This window comes from Rana temporaria, chromosome 1 (assembly GCF_905171775.1).
Source record: "Rana temporaria chromosome 1, aRanTem1.1, whole genome shotgun sequence".
Taxonomy (NCBI): Eukaryota; Metazoa; Chordata; class Amphibia; order Anura; family Ranidae; genus Rana; species Rana temporaria.
The window spans coordinates 171,537,453-171,561,044 of NC_053489.1; positions in this window are offsets into that span (position 1 = coordinate 171,537,453).

Below are 23,592 nucleotides of genomic sequence, written 5' to 3' on the forward strand. Positions count from 1 at the left end.
GAAACTATACGCAAGAATTTTTGGGCTTGTCTCCTATATATCTATCTCTAGATATATATATATATATATACACACTTCTAAACAGAATTTTTTTTGACTTTGGTTAAAAATTTAAGTTCTTATTTAGTTTGGTTTCCAATAACCCAGACTAATTTATGTAGACATTTTTTGGCTTATTTTTTATTTTCTAATTTTTTTTTGGGTATTTGTTTCGAAGACATTTATTTACATTTATAAATTGTTGTGTATTTTTTTTATACAAAAAATTTTTTGGCTTTGTATTTGTTTGTGTCTAATTTTTTCAACAAGATTTTAACACAACACAAAAATTTTTAGTTTTTTTAAAAAAATTAGTTAACTTCTTTCTTTAGGTGAGATTTCTTGTTCGTTTTGTGATCTGAAACTGTAAACATTTACAAACCAAAAAAGATCAACACCAAACAAAAATTTAAAAAAAGAACAGCAGTCAGTCATATGGATGGTGTGCTTTCACACTGGAACACGCCAAAATTTCTAAATGCACACATTCAGTGAAAACTCGCCAAATGTCATTGGTTAAACAGACAAATGGCCACATGTGCTATCTGACATCATGGGTGATCAATGTCTGTGTTTTGTGGGAGCAAACCCTTCCTCTCAACTACTTGAGGATCGAGGAGGGGTTTGTACCCACAAAGCACAGACAATAGATAGTCTGTGATGGCAGATAGCACATATTGGCACACTGTGTGTGCATTTAGAAATTTTTGCGTATTATAAAGTACAAAAATTAAAAAGGGTTTTGTGGGCGGGGGATGGGCGGGGGATGGGCTTCTGTGGTTCAGTCTTTGACACGGCCCATCATGTCAATGATATTTTTGTAATTTTGTTCGATGACTAGCATCCTTTGTCGCATGTTGTCCATTTCCGTGCTACACTCTGAAATGACATTTCGCACATTCTACTCCATGACTAGCATCCTTTCCCGCATAATGTCCATTTCCGTGCTGCACTCCATTAGTTGCTGTACAATTATAGAAGCACTTGCACGTGAAAAATGTGCTACTCCATCTTCATCCCCTAAAAATAAACAAATTGGCATTCAAAATATGTAAATAATTTCCAGCCTATCTGCATATGTTTGGCCCTATTAATATAGGGGTGACACTGACCTGATGGCCTGATAATTTCCACATCCCCAATTTCTTCATCTTCTATCACTCCTCCTTCTTCCACCACCTCCCCATCATCTTCTATCACTCCTCCTTCTTCCACCACCTCCCCATCATCTTCGACTCCTCCTTCATCCATCAATCCACCTTCTTGCAATTCGCCAAATTGTTCTTCCGCCACTTGCCCTTCATCTGATATAAATTCTAAGTCCAAAATAACTTCTTCCTCCTCTCTTCCTTCCTCCTTTCTTCCTTCCTCTTCTCCTTCCACATCCTCTTCTCCTTCCACATCCTCTTCTCCTTCCACATCCTCTTCTCCTTCCACATCCTCTTCTCCTTCCACATCCTCCTCTCTTCCTTCCCCAGCCTCCTCCTGCTCAACATGTGGAGGTGTTTGATTTTCCGGGTGTCTGGCCCTCTCTGCCTCCTCCAATTGCTGGCGTCTTCTTTCCCCTATAAGAAATAATAAAAAACAAAAGGGATACTCATCAGCACACAGATATTGGATATCATAAATCGCACACATTGCATAGACGATACATTTATGATGATTTTTGGTTGTTTATTCTTTCAGCAATCCTCCATTTTTGGCGTAGTTCTAGGCCAAGCTCTGATCCTGCCCCTTTTTTGCAAAGAAGTGACACAAATGGATGTCCCCCCAAAACATTAATTCTCGTCGACCCTCCAAATAAATATACTTTGATTTTTGAGACACAGGTGCTTTGCATTTCCAGATGTTAAAACATCAGCTTTATTTGCATTTTGGAGAATGAATCTTGTTTGCCTGTCACATTCACTCAATTTAATTTCTGTGATTTTGCTATTCAACAATGTTGGAAAACCAAGTTTGGGGCCAGTCAGCCATGTCCAGGTGTGTTGTTCCTGGAGTAACGTCACATTTTTGCTAAACAATGTCATATTACGCGTGTTTACTATTTCACAAAATTTGTTTAAGGTTGTTATTTGACATAAACACAATACAGTATCTACACGTGTTCAAAAGTACAAGCAGGCCAAGGAGGCAGATGTGAAAAAATACATGTCAACACATTATTGCAGACATTCCCCCCCCCCTTAAATAATATGGACTTACTTTTACGCAGAATTTTGAGTATCTTCTTCATGTGATGTGGCTCCCTCAATTTTAAATCGGACCAACGCTTCCGTAGTTGCTCCTTTGACCTGGTGACACCAAACATTCTCCTCATTCTCCTTGCCACCTTGTCCATTATGTGTGACTTCCTACGGTTCGGTGTTTTGTAGGGCCCACATTCACCATCATAATCCTTCCTCCTCATGATGTAAACCAACTCCACCATTTCTTCGAACGCCATATTAGTGGCTTTATATCTTTTAGGCCTGGATCGGGACGGTCCTGCCTCTGTCCCTTCACTTGCGCCATGAGAGCTCCGTGCCCGCTCGTGTGACATCGCCATCTTTCCTTCCCACAGAGATTAGGGGCGTGGAAACGAGGAAATGTCCCGTCAGGGGCGGAGATGAGGGCGGGGATTATTGCATATGCGGAGTGTCGCGAATGCCAACAACGTATTGACGTAGGTTACGCGGAGAATATTCGCGCGATTCCAGAACCTACACAGTTAACGCCATATTTACTTTTTCAATTGATTAGGGGCATGGCAAAGGTGACGAGGGCGGCGTTTCATACATACGCGGAGTGGATAAAAGGCGCTTGACGTGATTACGTAGGTTACGTGTTAATTCAGCGAGCGGAAGAAACGAGGATTGTGAGAGAGGCAGGTAAGAAATTTAAACATGGGATCAGCAGCGGGCTCTAAAATGTAGAGCAATGGGATGGGGGTTTGGTCTGTTGGTTGCACAGTTTTATTAAGCTATTATGTCTCTTGGATACCAGAATGTGATTTTCGTACCCAAATGCTTTTGTAGACATCACAAAATAGAGAGGTCAAAAATGCTGTGACTCATTATCAATTATGTAGGGTGTATTCAGATCAGGCCAAGTATTGTTCTGTGTTGGTTGGACAGAGGTCATTAGGAAGTTTCTTTCATGTAATCAATGCTGAGGGGCAGGATATCTACACATGCAATAGTGCCTTGATGAATGCTGTCATTTGTAATAATTGTGTATGGTTGTAGATTTATATTATTTCCTGCAATGTAACCAAAGGGGCGGCATGTATAAAAAAAATGTTAGCTAAAACCAACCAATGGGGCAGAGCTGGCCAGCATTTTCTAAACAAGAGACACTGTGTTTGTATTTCTATATAGGTACTACTTTTTAAACAACATATTCTATCAATGTAAATGCTGAGGCTTTTTTTAATTGTGTTTTTGGTTTCTTTTCATTTTTTCAATCTAGAATAAAAAAAAGTAAATCATAACTTCACAATGGATCTCCTGCAGACCCAAGACATTATCCAGCATTTGCTGGATAAATTTAGGGAAATGCCCATCCTGTGGGATTCAAAGCAGGACCATTATCATAACAAGGACATACGAGCGGCAGCACTTGAACAGCTAGCAGCATACATGAGGACATGGGTGCCAGAATGCAGTGCCAACATGGTGAAGGATAAACTTGCCAACCTCAGGGGCACATATAGGAGAGCGTACAAAGCTCACCAAAAGCAGTTAAGATCTGGAGCAGCAGCAAGACCACCAAAGGAACCCAAGCTGTGGTATTACAACCAGATGTCATTTTTGCGGGATCAACTGGAAGGCAGGCCATCAATGTCAAGTCTGAATCCCAACCTTCCCTCCACGCTACCTCCCAGCGGGACTTCCCCAGATCACCACAGCCCTGCAGAGTCAGATGAAGAGGGCCTGGCTGACAGAGAGGCAGATCTGCGCCTCTACGATGATGAGGTATAGTAGTTTCATAACTATTTATGTAATAATCTTAATTATTGTTTGATTCTTGACTTGATATTGGTTAATAAAATACAAGCTGGGAAGTAAAAATCTAAAATCGTGGGCAAACAAATAGGTGTCAGGGATGACAACTGCAGGGGTCAGAGGGTGAGTCTGTTTTCAAGTTTAAATTCAAGGCAAAAAATAAGATTCAAGCATGAAAATGTGAGTGAGTATATTCCTAAATATATTACAACATGTCCCTTTTTTTTACACAGGAAGAAGAGACCAGCCAGGAGGTGGCAGATCCTCTCCTCACTGTCAGCCAGGACGAAGGGGTCAGTGGCAGCCAGGAGGAGGCCGGGCCCAGTGGCGTTCAGCAGCTCCCCAGGACAAGCACCACCAGCCAGGCTCCTCCCCTTTATATTAGGCCACCAGGCCGTAAGAAGAAATTGGGGGCAGTGGAGGAAGCCAGCCTCAAAATGATTCAGGAGGCGAGTGCCATCATGAGGGCCCCCCTCAACCCCACTGAGGCCTACAGTGCCTCCGTGGCACATGACCTCAATAAAGGCACGGAGGAGCAGAGGCAATTGGCCAAGGGCATCATCAACCAGGCCCTTTGGTGGATGCAGAGGGAGCTGCTGACCCCAGACACTGGGCTATGTGACCCGGCCCGGCTTGCTGAACACCATTCTCCTGCTGCCACATCATCCCCACCTGCAAGGGCCCAGGGAAGACCCGCTGGAAGGCAGCCTGGAAGGAAGGTTGCAAGGAAGAGGAGACGTTGATGCCCTGCCTTCCATTTGATCCCCCACAAATGGCATCTTGTTTGGACTACCACAGCTTGGGTTCCTTTGGTTATGTGCTGCTGCTTCAGATTTTATTTTGTGTGCTTCCTGAGGTTGGCTAGTTTATCCTTCACCATGTTTCAAATGCAAGTTTGCATGTATGTTGCTAGCTGTTCAAGTGCTGCCATTCTGTTTTTGATCCTTTTTATAATTTGCTCAAATAAAAGCCTTTTTGTTGATTTGAAAAACGTGCCTATTGTTTGTAATACTGTGGGTATTATTTTAGGCATCAAACATTACAAACAAATAAAATGTTTAATCTAAAATATTCACTAACTCATGTGGGGGGGGGGGCATTTGGTGTGCCAACATGGTAGACAATTTAAACAACCTTCAAAAAAATCATGTTAAATATACAAACAAAAGCTAAATCAAAACTATTTCCTATTAAAATATTCTAAATGGTGACATAACTATAAACACCTAAAGAAAGTGGGAAAGATAACCATTAAACATTAAAAGCAAAAAATTTGAAATGTGGAGGACCACTAAAAATATGATACGTCGGGCCAATAAAAGTTTGCAAAAATCTTACTACATCACAGCTAACAAATGTCACTTTTCAGTATGGAACAACTCAGTTGAAATAACATGAGCTAAATAACTGATTAGTTATAGCAAGAGAAGAATGAATAAAACGACGGCATCAAGCGTTGGTTATTGTGTGTTTTGCTTCAGTGTTCTATTGCTAGAATTAATCTTTCTATTGACGAATGTGCCATATCCCAAACAAACGTGAGTTTTACCTGAACGAGCGCTCCCGTGGCCTCATTTAGTCTGAGCATGCGCGGGGTTTTTGTACGTTGGTTTTGTGTACTCACCACCAAACATGTCCGTTCGGACAGGATTTGAGCGGACGGTTTTAAAACAAGTTTGGAAATAAATGTCTGCTGAAAAACGGCCCGGCGGGCAAATGTACGGTGAAATTCTGTACGCTCGTAACTACACACGACCAAACATGTATGCTGAAACTGGTCCGCGGGCCAGTTTCAGCAAACATGTTTGGTCGTGAGTATGGGGCCTATGAATCAGCCGCATAGATATGACAGGAGATACGACGGTGTATCAGGAGATACGCCGTCGTATCTCCTCTGTGAATCTGGCCCTAAGTTAGTATTGGTTGAATTTTGTTGTCCTTTTTTTTGTCTGTATGCTGTAACCTTGTTACCTGTTTAAACAATTGTCTGTTGGACCAAGTCATCTAAAAATCAAATAAAAAACAATTACTCCAAAAAAAAAATAACCTATGGGGCCCACACACGATCGGTTTTGACCGATGAAAACGGTCCTTCAGACCGTTGTCCTCTGGTTAACCTATCGTGTGTACGAGGCCTCACATGTTTGTTGTTTTACAAAAAAATATTTTTTTACTTTAGTGTTCCTTTAATACATGATATATCCTGTGTGTTTTAAATACAACAAATTTAGGAACTGAGTTTGACTTTTTAATTCTCTGCCTTTTATCATCCACAGTATAACAGCATTTAGACATGCAAAGTGGTAGAAGTCAAGTGATCTTCATGCAAAATGGACATCATTAGTCTGCTGCAGCTGCCCAGTGAGCAGGCTGGAGGCAGGGTGGTTTTAGCAGTGTATTTATTATTTATAAATGTACAAGTGGTATCAAAGTGTGGAAAAGCTGTGTAAATCATAGGATTTAAGGGACATAAGTATGCATTTGGACAAATACAGTGTACATTTGTTGGTGCTTTTCATATTGAAGATTATTGTTTTTGTTTTGTTTTTGTTTTTTGGGCATCTTAACACACATATTCCTTTAATGGGTTGTAAAGGTACAATTTTTTACCTCATCCTTCGATTTTTTTTTTTATATGTCCTTATTTCTTCTGAGAAATTCCTGTTCTTCTGTCTGTAACTCCACACAGTAATGCAAGGCTATCTCCCTGGTGTGGAGTGCCGTGCTCGCCCCCCTTGGACTACAGGAGAGCCAGGACGCCCACTAATACACAGCTCCTTTCTCTATCTGAAACGTAGATAGCGTCCTGACTCTCCAGTAGTCCAAGGGAGGGAGCGAGCACGACACTCCACACCAGGGAGAAAGCCTTGCATTACTGTGTGGAGTTACAGACAGAAGAACAGGAAGTGAGGATTTCTCAGAAAAAATAAGGACATTTAAAAGCAAAATGGAAGGAGGAGGTAAGTGAAGGAGGACTGCACTAAGCTAAAGGAAGCCATTTAGGAAAAATAAATTATACCTTTACAACCACTTTAATGTAACAGTACACAACAAAACAGTCCTATTTGTTAAGCCCCTTCTAGGCCAAAAAATGTTATGCAAAATGTTGTACTCCAAGTGTATATCAATGCATTAATATATTCGCACCCTGCAATGTTGACGTTACCAAGGTTCAGAATGTGTTATGCTGTAATTTATTGCACGTCTTCTATTAGGAACAGAGCAGAATGGAAACATTTTGTAACAGTGAATTTCATCCTGTAAAGCCCATTCACTCCAAAACTGAATATTAAAAGCAAATGTTTTTTGAAGCACTTTCAAACCACATTCATCATGTCATTGAATGTACTGATTTTTCATTTAAACATTCATTTGAAAATATCTAGTTATGGCTAGCTTTACTGTACTCTCACAACATCCTACCAGGAATACCAAACAAAAATCAAATATTTAAAGGATTTTTTATTGAATTTTCTTTTTAAGGAATCTTACTTTTTATAGTAGGGCAAAGAGCAAAGACGATGATGTGCAAAATTCTGCAATACATAACAGTCAATCAGTCATAATTTGGGAGACGTCATTCAGGTCACAGAAAGAGTCATTGCTATGACTGACAGTGGTTTACAATTTTCTATTTACCTAATTAAATGAATGGAGCTATATAATAAACCCCTAAGCTCCTATAAGCCATCTACGTGGCTTCTTCCTACAGAAAGTCTTGCTTTGCTGGCAATCAACTTAAAACATCTGAATAATGAAGAAAATCAATGTAAACAAGTGATGATGTTCCAGATGTAATGCATTCTGAAATGTAAAGCCAAATTCCACAGGAGAGGACTATAAAATGGAGATATATAGTTGAGGCACATCAGGGATTGTGAAAGTACATGCTGGCATAAAATGTGTTTATTTATTTGCAGCTTAGATGTAGACACCTTATCACAGCAATAAATTCTATTCTCCATTGCGTACAAGCAACTTTTACTGGCATAATCATTACTCACTTTATCAAAAAGCAAGTCTTATTTTTTTTTATATTTTTGGTATTGGGGCAAATCTTTAAAGGCAAACTATAAAACTTTTGTACATATATGTGAACATGATTTGCCTGGTGTTTTGCCTGGTGAAGGTATATTATCAGTGGCTGCTGATGTTGAATTTTTTTAATATATATGTTAAATTCTGTATAAAACTTTATTCCACTCATTGTGCACATGGCAACAATAAGGTTTTGCATGTACTGTATTCACATTCTTTTGACTGATAAGATACTTTTCCGCCTACATACTTTCTATACAGTGCCTTGAAAAAGAATTCATACCCCTTGAAATTTTCCAAATTTATTCATGTTACAACCAAAAACGTCAATGCAGTTTTTGGGGATTTTATGCGATAGGCCAACACAAAGTGGCACATAATTGTGAATTGGAAGGAAAATTATACATCATTTTCATTTTTTTTTCCAAATAAATATTTGAAAAGTGTGGCATGCATTTGTATTCAGCCCCCTAATTAAGTCCCCTAATTAGTAAATAGAGTCCACCTGTGTGTAGTTTATTCTCAGTATAAATACAGCTGTTCTGTGAAGCCCTCATAGGTTTGTTAGAGAACCTTAAGCCTCGTACACACAACCGGTTTTTACAGCAGGAAAACTGCCAGGAGAGCTTTTGGCCGGGAAAACCGGACATGTGTATGCTTCCTCGTAGTTTTCCTATCAAGAAAACAGCTGGAATCCCGGCGGGAAAATAGAGAACCTGCTCTCTATTTACCCGTCGGGATTCCTGGCGTTTTTTTTTCACCAGATCTACTACTTACCTATGGGAAACACTGCGAGGCAGTGCCGATGGAGCATACACACGACCGGGATTCACGGCCAAAGCTCCATGGCAGTTTTCCTGCCTGGTTCTCGGCTTTCCCCTCGGTTTTCTCGGCTGACTTTTTACCGCTGAGAAAACCGGGCGTGTGTACAGGGCTTTAGTGAACATTCAGCATTATGAAGGCCAAGAAACACACCAGGCAGGTCAGGGATAAAGCTGTGGAGAAGTTTAATACAGGGTTAGGTTAAAAAAAAAGTTGTTTCCCTTTTTGCGATCTAGCTGGGGGAGTGGTCGTGGCTTATTTTATTGGTTGATACAAAAGGCATTTGATCAGTATTTTTGACTTACATGTTTCAGGTCTTAGAGGCTTGGGGTTTTGGACCTAATTTCCTGCGTACGTTAGGCATTTTGTATTACCAACCCCGGCCCAGAGTTACATTTTTGGTTATTACTCCAGTCCCATCGAGACCGTGAGGGGAATGTGCCAGGGGTGTCCCTTATCCATGTTGATCTTCCTGGTTGCAGTATAAACAGTAGCATTAGCATTAGCTATCAGTGAGAACCTGGATATTAGTTAGTGTACTTTGTTTGTGGACATACTGCTTTTTGTTACTTCTCCTTTTGCTTCTATCAATAATATCCTTTCAGACGGTGCATGCTTTTGGATCTTCTTGGAACTTCTGGGCTCTAAGTAAATAAGACAAAGCCCATGGCTCTTAACTTTAATATCCCTCCAGCAGTTTTGGAGAGAGGGGGCGGGTGTCAGGTATGGACATCAGGGTGTTAAGTGGTGGACTATCATAGTGGTCATTTCTTCACCCATAGAATTCCCTTCACTGTTTAACATTTCATAAGTGCTCTAGAGATGCCTCAGACCGAACAGTTCAGTTTTTTTTATCAAATATGACACTTTTTGCACACTCTTCAAACACCTGATCCTTCCTCCTTGATGGCATATGTACAGTGGTGTACTCAGGACTAGGGTTTGCGGAGAGGTATCTCTGTAATATATGGACTGTTGCTTGCCTCACCCCATAAGTTACTCTATATGTTGGCATGGGAGAAGAATCTTGGTCTGGATCTTGAGCTGGACTCTTGGTATTCTTAATTTTTAACTTCCTTCAGGGGGATTTTGAATGTCTCCTTGATAGAAGCAAACCTCAAGGTCCTAACACGATGGTATTTGGTTCCCTCTCATCTTGCTAAGATGTATCCAAATTCCTTTTCAGACTACTTTTGAGGATGCTCTTTACAGGGCTCTTTACATACGGTGGAAATGCCCAAGGATTAGGGGAACAGGGTCTTATCCATGCTTTCTTGTGTGACTGGTCTACCCTTATTGCAACAGCCTCAAATAGCATTACTGAGTGATTTAACACTGGGAACTCCCTGCTCTGCTCAGAGGCTAGTGTTCTTTATCCTTTTAGCTGCTAAAATCACTATAGTGTGAGCATTGAAATGACCCCTAGTCTCATGCAACGAGGAAGCATAAAATCTCTTAGATTATGCTCAATGAGAAAATTGCGAACATTATCAATGTCAAGCAAATCTGGGAGCCATGGGCTATTTATATGAATGTCCCCATTACATCTTTTCAGGCAACAATTTCAATTTGCAATTGAGGGCCTAGGGTTCCGTCTCTTTTCTGTTCTTTCTGTTCTCTATTCTTTCTTTGCTTCCCTTCTTTCTCGCTCTTCCTTGTTTATATCTTGCTTTACTCTGTTCTGTTTTTGGGTAATAACTCTGTGTATAACAATGGTTTAAAGTCTTGGTTGGGTGTACTTTTATGTTTAAGACCCATGGCGCGAGAAAGCTAGATTATTTTAGCTCATTATATCCTATAAGATAATGAAAGTGATTCTGCGCAACGTATCTCACATTGCTGTGACACATAAATATAAACACAAATAAAAGTGAAATAACACTGAATGGGTAAATATATATCCACTAAATAGTCCGTGTGTGCAAGTGGTATAAGAGAGCTCAGTCCTGCTCAAATAGTGTCAAAAAATACTGAAATAAAATAAAGTAGAAATCCAAACCCAAAAAATGGTAAATAAAAGTGATGTGGAAAAAAGCCAAAACGAATCCTTCAGTGAAACAAATTTGGTGAAAGAGTTATTATTCAATACAAATCAAAATTGTGTAAGAGCTGCCAAATGATCCAATCAATATGCTGAATATGCTGGATTAGATGTAAAGTGAGTGACCAGCAGGTGAAGATCGAATCCTCCACTAGGCTCACTAGCCTCTTACCTCTAGGTAGATATAGATGAGCATCAGATCTCTCACACCGTGGCAATCCTTAAAGGGTAGTCCCTGTCCTTTCTCCCCTTGAGCTGGCACAACGTCTATAGATCCATATAGTACTCCGCCCAAATATATACAATGGAGAGAGGGAACAAAGAAGGAACCTCCGATAGTGAAGCACAGTAAACCAGGTTGTGATTTATTAAACGAAAAAACCTGTGCTTACATTAAAAATTAAACAAATGTGCAGCAAAATTTCAAAATGAGCGGCGTTCACAGCGCCGGCTTACGTCACTCCAGGCGTACACCTGGAGTGACGTAAGCCGGCGCTGTGAACGCCGCTCATTTTGAAATTTTGCTGCACATTTGTTTAATTTTTAATGTAAGCACAGGTTTTTTCGTTTAATAAATCACAACCTGGTTTACTGTGCTTCACTATCGGAGGTTCCTTCTTTGTTCCCTCTCTCCATTGTATATATTTGGGCGGAGTACTATATGGATCTATAGACGTTGTGCCAGCTCAAGGGGAGAAAGGACAGGGACTACCCTTTAAGGATTGCCACGGTGTGAGAGATCTGATGCTCATCTATATCTACCTAGAGGTAAGAGGCTAGTGAGCCTAGTGGAGGATTCGATCTTCACCTGCTGGTCACTCACTTTACATCTAATCCAGCATATTCAGCATATTGATTGGATCATTTGGCAGCTCTTACACAATTTTGATTTGTATTGAATAATAACTCTTTCACCAAATTTGTTTCACTGAAGGATTCGTTTTGGCTTTTTTCCACATCACTTTTATTTACCATTTTTTGGGTTTGGATTTCTACTTTATTTTATTTCAGTATTTTTTGACACTATTTGAGCAGGACTGAGCTCTCTTATACCACTTGCACACACGGACTATTTAGTGGATATATATTTACCCATTCAGTGTTATTTCACTTTTATTTGTGTTTATATTTATGTGTCACAGCAATGTGAGATACGTTGCGCAGAATCACTTTCATTATCTTATCTCTATTTTTGTGTTTGGTAAAACACTGCTAGATTTTGCTGCACTGTATATTATTTGTTGAGGTGTTTGTATTTTAAGGATCTATAATAGCGCGGAAGCACTTGTCACTTTATTCATTATATCCTATGTTGATCTGCAGAAAGGTGTAATTTCCTGTCTGTAAGTCATGGGACTATAGGTTTTCACTGTTATTTAGCTGTACTATCCTCTGTATGTTCGACATAAGATGTATGTGTTGTTATTTTTCTAATTGTCCTCTGTTCTTGGTTTAATAAAAATGATTGAAAGAAAAAAAAAACTTATTTCTAACAGATCCAAGAATCAATATGAGGATATGAGTTCCAAAACACACACACACACACACACCAACAGCAACAGCAATATTTGTTTGATACATTCCTGTGCACTCTTCTCTGCCTCTTCTGCACTGTAATTTATTTAATTGTTCCCATGCAGCTCTGTAGACTACAAAACACCTCTCCTTATATTATTGAGAGAAGGCCAAATCAGATGAGCAGTATAGGGTGACACCACAATTCCCCCATGGATACAGCGTGGTAAGGGTCGTTACCCTAGGACAGGAATTGTGTTACTAATAGGCTCACTAGGTGAAACTTAAGGAGAACAAAAAGGAAAAATATCCTGAAAAATGTATATTGCAGGCACAACAATGGACTGGTAAGCTGCAATGTATTACATTTTTGTTCTTGGGCTTTAATTGATCTGGGAAAACATACATGTTCAGTGCATATGTTACATTCCCATTTTGCACTTGTTCAACACGTGTTGAACATTCAAATGCCATACAGAAAGAGAGAGAGAGAGACCAGTAGGAGAGAAGCACATACAGGATATTTCCATCAGAGCAAAATTAAAGAAATTGATATTTTATTTTTAAATTTACACTTAAAATGGAGACACAGCCACCCTTGGATATATATATATATATATATATATATATATATATATATATATATATATATATATATATATATATACACACACAATACATACCCAATGGTGGATATAATATGCTGTATCACTGGGGGAAAAAATAACATTCTTTGTATGTCTGTCAGGGATTACTTTTAGCAAAACAGTAAACTGTGGTGGTGACTATATTTTGTTTTCTTTCCTGTCTCCACTGGCTTCAGCTAAGTACATGCTGTGATGTTGCAGATGGTTTTAGCTGTTGGTGGGCTTTTTTCTTTTTTTGGAAACTTTAGCCTGTTTTTCTACCTTAAATAAAGCTATAGATGGTCAGTGAAAAGAGAGATGTGTGAAAGAAGAAAGGCTTGGCACGATTCACGGCACATGTAGTTCCACATCATGCACTCCTACCTGATGGTTTCTTTTAACGATACTTCCACAGTGGTGATGAGACACCATAGTGACAGACAGGTTTTGCTTTGTATTGCACTTGCTCTGCAGGTCTTCCTGTTTACCGCACAATAGAGGATTTAATTTAAACCTAAAAAACATAAAACAAGGAAAACTACTGACAGATTTAATTTCAAAAAAGGTGACATCACAAATACATTTATGGCATGTATGTGGACAAAAAGAATAAGCAAATGACATAAAATATTAAAAAAAACACAAACAGCGAATGACTAAATTAAATATTAATGACCATAGTAATGCCCTTGTGTTCTCATGGGTAACATGCTACATTTTATGCATGCAACCTACTGATTTTTACTCCCTCAGTAGATGCATGAGTTCTTCTGCTCAGATGGCAGGCTCCATTCAGCTCTATGTATAAAAGGTGCTCTCACTGAGACACAGCGTGTGGGTGGGGCCAATTGATGGGTACCCAAGATAGAGTAAAGGAACACAGAGACCAAGGAAGGTGGAAATTATTATTTTGATAAGTAAAGGAAACAAATAACACGTGGCAGGCAATGGCACAGGCTCACTTCACAGGTCCAAAAATTTGGCAATGGAGCCTTAAAAATCTCAGGCAATTCAGGTATGATAGCCTGATATCTTAACAATGTTGTCGGTACTTTAACACAGTCTCTGCACTTGAGAGGATACTTTGATAATCTTACATTACTGGAGCAGCATCTGGTGAAGGGGGTGGCTGACAGCCAAAATGGCAGTGCAGACATCTTGAGTTCCAAGATAGCAGAGCCAGGCGTGGTCTTGACTGAAACCTCTCACTAGTGCTAAATAGTCTCTAAATATCTCTAGCCAGTGGGGATCCTGTCCCTTCACTAATGTGCACAATCTGCAGTGGCACAGTGCTGTTTATTACTTAGCACAGCCCTCACTAAAGATTGGCGTGGAGGTCAGGCAGGACAGCAGCCTCCAATTGGACTACCGTTCCCCTAATGACACCTATGAAGGCTTCTCAGCCACCATTTCTTTCTGCACATCGACCAGCTGAACAATGCCACCTACAATGTGGTGCCACCTGCCTCCAAGCACAGCAACTGCAGGCATGGTCCTTGGTGTATAATTTTGAACATCCAGTTATTACGCCTGTACTCACACACAATTGTAGCCAGGTGCTGGCTAACTTTGCCTGTGTCATCGTGGGACATTCTGTAACATCACTTTTAGAAACCTGTTTCGCTCCAGTGCTCAGTATGGATACTGTGTCATCATCCTCTGAATGAAGAGGGAGTAGAAATCCCAGCTGAGAGCAAGGGATCTTGGGATATGTGGTCCGATGACCCAGGATTTGCACTGGAGCCAGACTGCTGTGGACTACAAGTTGCAGCCAGCTGGGAGAGAATGCTAGGTGAGGACATATATAACCTGGTCTGGAGAGGAGTCTCTCTTCAGCTGAGAGCAGGGATTCAGACACTCACAGTGATGCGAGCAGGCACTGCGGCCTAGGCGGCGTGGAGGGTGTGCGGCGGGTGTGCAAGCGGATCCACTATCACATGCTCCCTGTCAGCCAAATGACTATGAAGGGGAGGGGGTTACTGTCATTATCACCGGTACAGACCCCGCTGAATCCCATCATCGCAAAGTGTGCGGCCAGGCACCCTTCCCTGGTTGCAGATATTCAGGAGCCTGATCTGGGACCTCCTATTCCCTTGAGCCTTGGTATCATCAGGATTGGTGAGTGGGCAGAAGCCCATCCTTTGTGCAGCCTACAAAGACACTGCATGCAGACACCTTTATTCCATCTCTTTATATTAAAGCCTTTAAAAAGAAACACTTTGCACATGCTATTTTCAGTTGCTAGACGCCACCACACAGCAATCCCTCTGGGCCCTTGTTGAGATAGCTGAAGACACTGAACATCTACATCACAAGGACTTATCTGCTCTTCTCTCCTCCCCCCTCCCCCACTTAATACGTGTAGATATTGTGCACAGAATTCTTTAAGGGGAACTCTTCTCAGAAATTATGTATTTCATTTCCTGTAACTTGTTCTATAATTTTGCCACAGAGTTTATTGGGCCCGTGGCATCAGGAGTTGAAGGGAGCAATCTGACATAAAAGGTAATTCTCGTTTCTTTTATACTTGGGGTCATAGGTTCTCTCATGATCTACTGGTTACTACTGTTTAACTTACTGTAATTTTCTTTGCATTGCATACTGGTTTTATTTTTGCCAAGAGTAAAAGTTTAACACAAAAAAAATATTTGCCTAAGCCATTCTCGTTTTATCTGATTTAAGAATCTTAATTAAAATACGTGTTTACTTTGCTGCAGTCTGGTGTCTGTGTAATTGCTTTGTCATTTTGAAATATGTCCGAACCCAGGGTGTCAGAGGTATCGGGGAGGCTTGAAAGGTCAGCAACCTATTGGGGAAGTTTTAAGGCAAAACTCATCAATACAAGCCCAAGGGAATAGAGTTGTATGCTTTCCAGGAAAATCAGTTTAACGAATATATGGAATATATAAATACACTATATGCAACATGTGTAGCATATTAGTCTGTATTTTTTGCTGTTTACAACTCCAGTATTAAGTTAATATTTCTCCCAATATTTGTTCTGGTGATCATTGTCACCAGGGCTAGAAATAAAGGAAAATCCAATACTTTGGAGAGTAAATATACTAAAGGCAAATAGACTGTGCACTCTGCAAGCAAAGTTGCACTAATTTCCCCTGAGCTTAGAACATGTGGTAAAGCTTTGCTGAATTCCATCATTCAATCATGTGCAAGCAAAAGTGCCATTTTTATTTTTCTTGCATCTGATTGGGTATTCTTCATAAAGTTAAGCTTTACCACATTTACTAAGCACTGTAGAAAATGAGGGCAACTGCACTTGCAAAGTGCACAGTCTACTTAAAATAGGAAATTTCTCTCACTTTTACTTCACTTTTGTCCCCAAAGGGACACAGATAGTAAATAAATAAATAATTAAATAAATATAATTTCTATATCTATTGAAAACATTAAAAAAGTTTTGTTATATTATTGTTATTTTGTTATTATAGTGTTGATATACTTTACCACTTCACACAAATCGCCATACCTGTACGTCAGTACTTTGACGCTAAATATCGTTGTTATGGCAGCACAGGAACGCTGTGTGTTTCTCTTTAAGATAAAGGTAGTCTCTGCGGCGGATTCGCTGCAAGGTAATTTTTATCAGGTGCCCACCCCCCTCCCGCCGCGCTCTGGTCATCTCCGCTGCTTACCGGAGCAGTCGATAGCAGGGAAGACGATCGCATCCACTCCCCTCATTGCCTGGATGCCGAGTGAGGGGAAGATGGCCCTCACTCGGCATCCATAGCATTAGAGGGCAGAAGCAACGTCAAACTTCGCTTCCGCCCAATGCTTTTAAAGAAGAGTTTTTTTTTTTCAAATTACATATTTTTCATTATGGCATTTTTGTGTAAATTTGAGATCTGAGGTCTTTTTGACCCCAGATCTCATATTTAAGAGGTCCTGTCATGCATTTTTTCTATTATAAGGGATGTTTACATTCCTTGTAATAGGAATAAAAGTGAACTACATTTTTATTGTGTCAAAATAAAAAATAAAAAGTAAAATAAATAAGATTTTTTTTTATAAAAATGTAAAGCACCCCGTCACGACGAGCTTGTACGCAGAAGCGAACGCATACGCGAGTAGCGCACGCATATGAAAACAGTGTTGAAACCACACATGTGAGGTATTGCCATGATCGTTAGAGCTAGAGCAATAATTCTAGCCCTAGACCTCCACTGTAACTCAAAACTGGTAACCAGTAGACATTTTTAAACGTCGCCTATGGAGATTTTAAAGGGTAAAAGATTGTCGCCATTCCACAAGCAGGCGCAATTTTGAAGCGTGACATGCTGGGTATGAATTTACTCGACTTAACATTATCTTTCACAATATGAAAAAATAATTTGGCTTACTTTACAGTTTAATTAAAAAAAGTGTATTTTTTCCCATAAAAGTGCGCTTGTAAGAGCGCTGCGCAAATACGATGTTACAGAAAGTATTGCAACAACCGCCATTTTCTAGCAAAAATAAAAAATATTTTAACTTGTAAACACAGAGGGCCAGATTCAGAAAGATCAGCAGATCTTTCTGCTGGCGTAACGTATCCCCGATACGTTACACCGCTGTAACTTTGGGCGCAAGTTCTGTATTCAGAAAGAACTTGCTCCCCTTATTTACGACGGCATAACGTATGTGTTGCGGCGTAAGGCCGCGTAATTCAAATGGGGATGTTGGGGGCGTGTTTTATTAAATTTGACTTGACCCCTCGTTTTTTACGTTTTTTTTGAACGGCGCATGCGCCGTCCGTAAAATATCCCAGTGTGCATTGCTCCAAATTACGTCGCAAGGACGTATTGGATTTGACGTGAACGTAAATGACGTACAGCCGTATTCGCGAACGACTTACGCAAACGACGTAAAAAATTCAAAATTTGTCGCGGGAACGACGCCCATACTTAACATTGAGTACGCCTCATAATAGCAGGGGTAACTATACGCCGGAAAAAGCCGAATGCAAACGACGTAAAAAAATGCGCCGGACGTACGTTCGTGGATCGCCGTAACTAGCTAATTTGCATACTCGACGCGGAATTCGACGGAAACGCCACCTAGCGGCCAGCGGAAAAAATGCATCTACGATCCGACGGCGTACTAAGACGTACGCCTGTCAGGTCGATCCCAGATGCAGTCGTATCTTGTTTTGTAGATACAAAACAAAGATACGACGCTGGAAATTTTAAATTACGCGGCGTATCAATAGATACGCCGGCGTAATTCTTTTGTGAATCTGGTCCAGAGTCTAAAAAATAGGCTCAGTCCTTAAGTGGTTGGTTCTTTATAAAAATATCAAAAAACAAACAATTTGATCATATTATTCAACATATTGATCATGTAAAAATCTTCAGAATTTTTTGGTGCTAATTGGAAAATAAAAAATAAAATAAATCATTCCAAGTTAATCAGTTTGTTGAAGGAAAGAAATAGTGTTGTCTATAAGTTTGGTGGCTTTGAGAGGTTGGGACCAATTTATGCCAATGACTTTGGCACTCCTGTATACCTCAGTCATGAATGCCTGTTTTATGCAAACAATAGTTTGGAATAAATGTGTATAAATCCATGTGAAAGCATGCTATTGTAGGTGAGTAATATCTTCTTAGACAATGACTTGACTGAGAAAGGAAAATTTGCAATTACCTCAATCACTGTTACACATGCAGAAATGTAAATATAACCATATTGTGTGAGGATTTATCTTTTGGACTTTTAAAAGAAAGGTCCCTGGTTATAGTATCTTAATTAGCATTAAAGTGATATTAACTACTTGAGGCCCGCGCTATAGTCAAATGATGGCTACAGCGCGGACCTGAAGTCCCGAAGAGGAAGGAGGCAGATGTGCCTCATCAGTGCCAGCTGCCAGTGCCTGCCAGTGCCAACTGCCAATTGCTACCTGCCAGTGCCCACAGTGCCACCTATCAATGCCCACAAGTGCCACTTATCAATGCCCACCAGTGATGCCAATCAGTGCCTCATCAGTGCCACCTAGCAATGCTGCCTATCATTGTAACCTACCAGTGCCCATTATTGCCACCCATCAGTGCCCATCACTGACACCTATCAGTGCCCATCACTGCCACCTATCAGTGCCACCTATCAATGCCACCTATTAGTGCCACTTCTCAGTGCCCACCAGTGCCACCTATCAATGCCACCTCTCAGTGCCACCTATCAGTGCCACCAGTGCCGGCTATCAGTGCCCATTAGTGCCGCCTTATCGGTGCCCATCAGTGCAGCCCATCAGTGCTCATCAGTGCAGCCCATCAGTGCCCATCAGTGCAGCACATCGTTGCCCATCAGTGAAGCCTCATCAGTGTACATCAATAAAGGAGAAAAATTACCTGTTTCCAAAATGTTATAACAAAATATAAAAAATATATATATATATATATTTTTTAAATCAGTCTTTTTATTGTTTTTAACAAAAAATAAAAAATGCAGAGGTGATCAAATACCAACAAAGAAAGCTCTATTTGTGGGGGAAAAAATGATAAAAATGTCATATGTGTACAGTGTTGTATGACCGCGCAATTGTCATTCAAATTGCAGGAGGGGGGTTTAAGTGCCCAGTAAGCAAGTGGTTAAATCTCTGTTGTTTTTTTTTCTTAAACTAAAATGCCAAACATGTCATACTTACCTGCTCTGTGCAATAGTTTTCCACAGAGCTGCCCAATCCTCCTTTTCAGGGCTTCCAGAGGGCGCTCCAGGCCCCTCCTCTTTGTCCCTGCCCCCTCTACCTCGTCACAGTATTTGATTGACACCAGTGGGAGCCAATGACTGCCGCTGCTATCAATCTGCCCATTGAGGAAGGAGACAGCAGTAAGAGCCACTGTTCTCGTGCACATCGCTGGATGGGATCAGGCTCAGATAAGAATAAGGGGGTGCTGGGGGCTCCTGCAGCACAGCACAGAAGTTTTTTTAACATTAAAGTGTTAGTAAACTTCTGTACTTCCACCTGTACCTACAGGAAAGCCTATAATAAGGCTTATCTGCAGGTACTGGGAATATCTCCTAAACTTGCACCGTTTAAGAGATATTCAGAGTGCATGCAGTCGATGACATCATTGTCACATACGCTTTGAAGGTCCGGCTTACAGTGCCGGACCTTCAGAGCCTGTTCCGGAAATGGTGGCTTCCGCACGCATACACGGGAGTGACGTCATCACGGCTCTGGCCAATCACATAGCTGGGGATCGCAAACCCGGAAGAATGTCAGCCCTCTCAGCTGTGCATGCTAGCACATTATGCCATTGCCATGCAGGTTTTTTTTTTGAACATCGCCAGTTTATAACCGCTTTAATGCATAGATTGCAAGGGAGTTGTAAAGGAAATTATTTTTTTGCCTAAAATTAATGTCTGCAAGGTAGACAGACAGAATTCAAGACAATGAAAGAAAGAAAGTTACCACTCCAGGTGGATTGTGTTAGGATGATCAGTATGGTCTCAGGCGATCAAGGGTGCTGGCAATGCACAAGGCAACAAATGTAAAAAGAAAATATGGACAACCGCACTCCAAAAAACATTGATGGTTGTCTTTTTTTTAAAAAAAAGGAAAACTGCACTACAAGTCACAGCACACAACACGGGAGTAAAACAGTTGACGCGTTTCGAACTATAAATTAGTGCTTAATCATAGATTAAGCACTAATTTATAGTGTGAAACGCGTCAGATGTTTTACTGCCGTGTTGTGTGCTGTGACTTGTAGTGCAGTTTTCCTTTTTTTTTTAAATAAAGACAACCATCAAAGTTTTTTGGAGTGCGGCTGTCCATATTTTCTTTTAAAATTTTTAGACAGAGAGAATAGTGTAATGATTCTGTTAAAAAAATGAGTAAATACCTATTAAATTCCTTCATCTATATCACCTCTGGCGTTCTAGTTTCTGTTCTCTCATTTACTTCCTGGTTTGCATCGCTTGTTCATGTAAGAACTACATTTCCCAGTATGAATTGCAGCACGCCCAGTAATTCACACCTCCTTGAGGTCTCTAACACGTAGAGTGCGTCCTGCCACACAGATGTAGTTCCCAGGAGGGGGTGAGCACGTCACTCACCACCGCAGTAAAGACTCCCTTCACGGTGGTGAGTAAAAATCAGACAAGCAGGAAGTGAACAGAACAGAGAAGAAATAGAGCAACTTCTAAGCAAAAACGAACAATGAGGAAGTGAAAGAGGAATGTCTGCAGGTAAAGGATGCCTATTATGATTTTTTTTTTCCTTTACAACCCCTTTAAAGTAAAAAAACTTGAGGCTTTAGAACCACTGACATGTTCCTGTAACCCAGGTAAGAAGAAATTTGAAAGACGTTCCATAAAAAGCTTAATTTTTCATCAGCCCAATTTGCTAAGTTTACTTTGTTAATTATATCGGTACTGTACAATATAATCAGAAAGGGCATATTTGTATAATCTATTAAAATATTATTGAATTGATGTTACATTCATTTATTGATTAAGTTTCTGGTTACATTAATAAATAAGTATGTGCAATATATTGATAAAATCACATTTATGTTTTTGAAGCTGTTCCAAGAGAAATGAAATGTTCATCTAATGAACACTTTGACTGCACTTAACAGAAACCACAGCAAAGGTGACTCACTCTTGAGAAACTTCTTTGTATGGTGATATTAATTAGGTGCTGCTGCTGAGTTTTGGCAGTGCATCCATTAAAACGCACAGGCGCTGCTCCCTCTCTCTAGCCACCCTTTCTGTGTACTATGGATAGATTCATGCATTGCATGAATCTATCCACGGCCGCTGTTGCCACCCCCTATGCAGGCGTACAGCCCCTTTTTGGGAGTCGGGCACCTGAATTACAGCGGCGGGGGGTGTTTTTGAAGCACCTGATTAAAGCTATAAGCTCTAATAGGCTTCAAAAAATGGGCACTGCAAGCACAAACGCAGTGCACCCAGAACCGCCTTTCAGCCAATCAGAAGGTGTTGATGTAATACCGGGTACCTCATTGGCTGAAGGCAGATGCGATCCTAGTAAAACAAGAAGAAGACACGCACGAAGGACACAGCATCCACTGTGGCGCTACATGTCCCACAGCTCGCCGCCTGACGCACTGCTTGACCCGCCACCACGATGGGGTAAGTGCCAGGAAGAAAGCGGGTGGTCACAGTGGCTGCATATGATAGGGAGAAAGGCTGAAATTGATGAAGCACAGTTGGCCGCATTTGCAGGGCACAGTGCCTGCAATTGATTGGGCACAGTTGGCTGCATTTGATGGGCACAGATTGCTGCATTTGCTGGGCATGGATTCTGTAAACAATGGGCACAATTTGCTGCATATGATGGGCACAATTGGCTGCGTATGATGGGCACAGGTGGCTGAATATGATGGGCAACAGGTGGCTGCATATGATAGGCACAGAGTCTGCATATGATAGGCACAGAGTCTGCATATGATGGGCACAGTTGGCTGCATATGATGGGCACAGTGAAGCTGAAATTGATGTTTTTGTTTCAGTATTTTCTGAACTTTTCAGTTTGTCTGCGCCCCCTGCACCAGTCGCCACTGAGAACCACTAGTAAAATTGTGCACCTGAACGGGCGCACTTATCACAGGAATGCTAATCTGCCCTTTTTGCATGAAACTGTACAATGTATTTATTGCGCTAGTAGATCAGCAGTCCGTGCTTCTCTGGACTGATAGTGATGATTTCAGTTTGCTAGGATACCTATTTAGAATACAGTAATATAAGTGAGATTTATCCCTTTCGTACTCTACGTGAATTGATCTCTACTAAAGAAGCCAACACCTATTTTTAAAATAAAAGCAATATGATATATACAAAAGTGTACAGCTCTAATATATAGCCCACCTACTTAGCATGTTAGATCTCTTAATAAAAAAAGAATATTAAAAATAAATCGTTTTCATAAAAGGTGCATAATATAATTATTACAATTAATTTAATTAATGTATATCCATAAAGTGCAGCACCAAGTGTCTCTTACTATTTTCATGTATCCCACGTTGATAATAAAAAAAAATTCTCTTCAAACCAAATGTTATAAAGTGTAATCTGCATCAACCAATAAAACAGTGGGGTTGATTTACCAAAACTGGAGAGTGCAAAATCTGGTGGGGCACGCACCCCAGGAATGTCTGTGACCGTCAGGTCTCCCAGACCCAGCGTGTCACGGATCGGGGTAAAGGGCCAATGACAGAGTCCCTTTACCACATGATCACTCCGTCAAATAATATAAAAAAGTACACTCAAAACCAGTGAAAAGTAGAGTGCCTGCATAAATACTCCGCTAGCAATGACACTGGCTCAGCAACGTGTATAAGTATAGGCTACATAGACCTCACTTTTCATTCATCCCTTAAAGGGGACACAAACGTGGGTGCAGACAGTAAGTGCCAGTCTTGCAGAGTGGGGAGTGTCAGTGGAATAGTATACACCCTTTGTCACACCATTGTGTATGAAAAGGATGGACACTTTTGGAAGTCGCTCACATTAAAAACACTGCTTAATTGATTGATGCACATTGCACTGTAAGTGTATATAACTT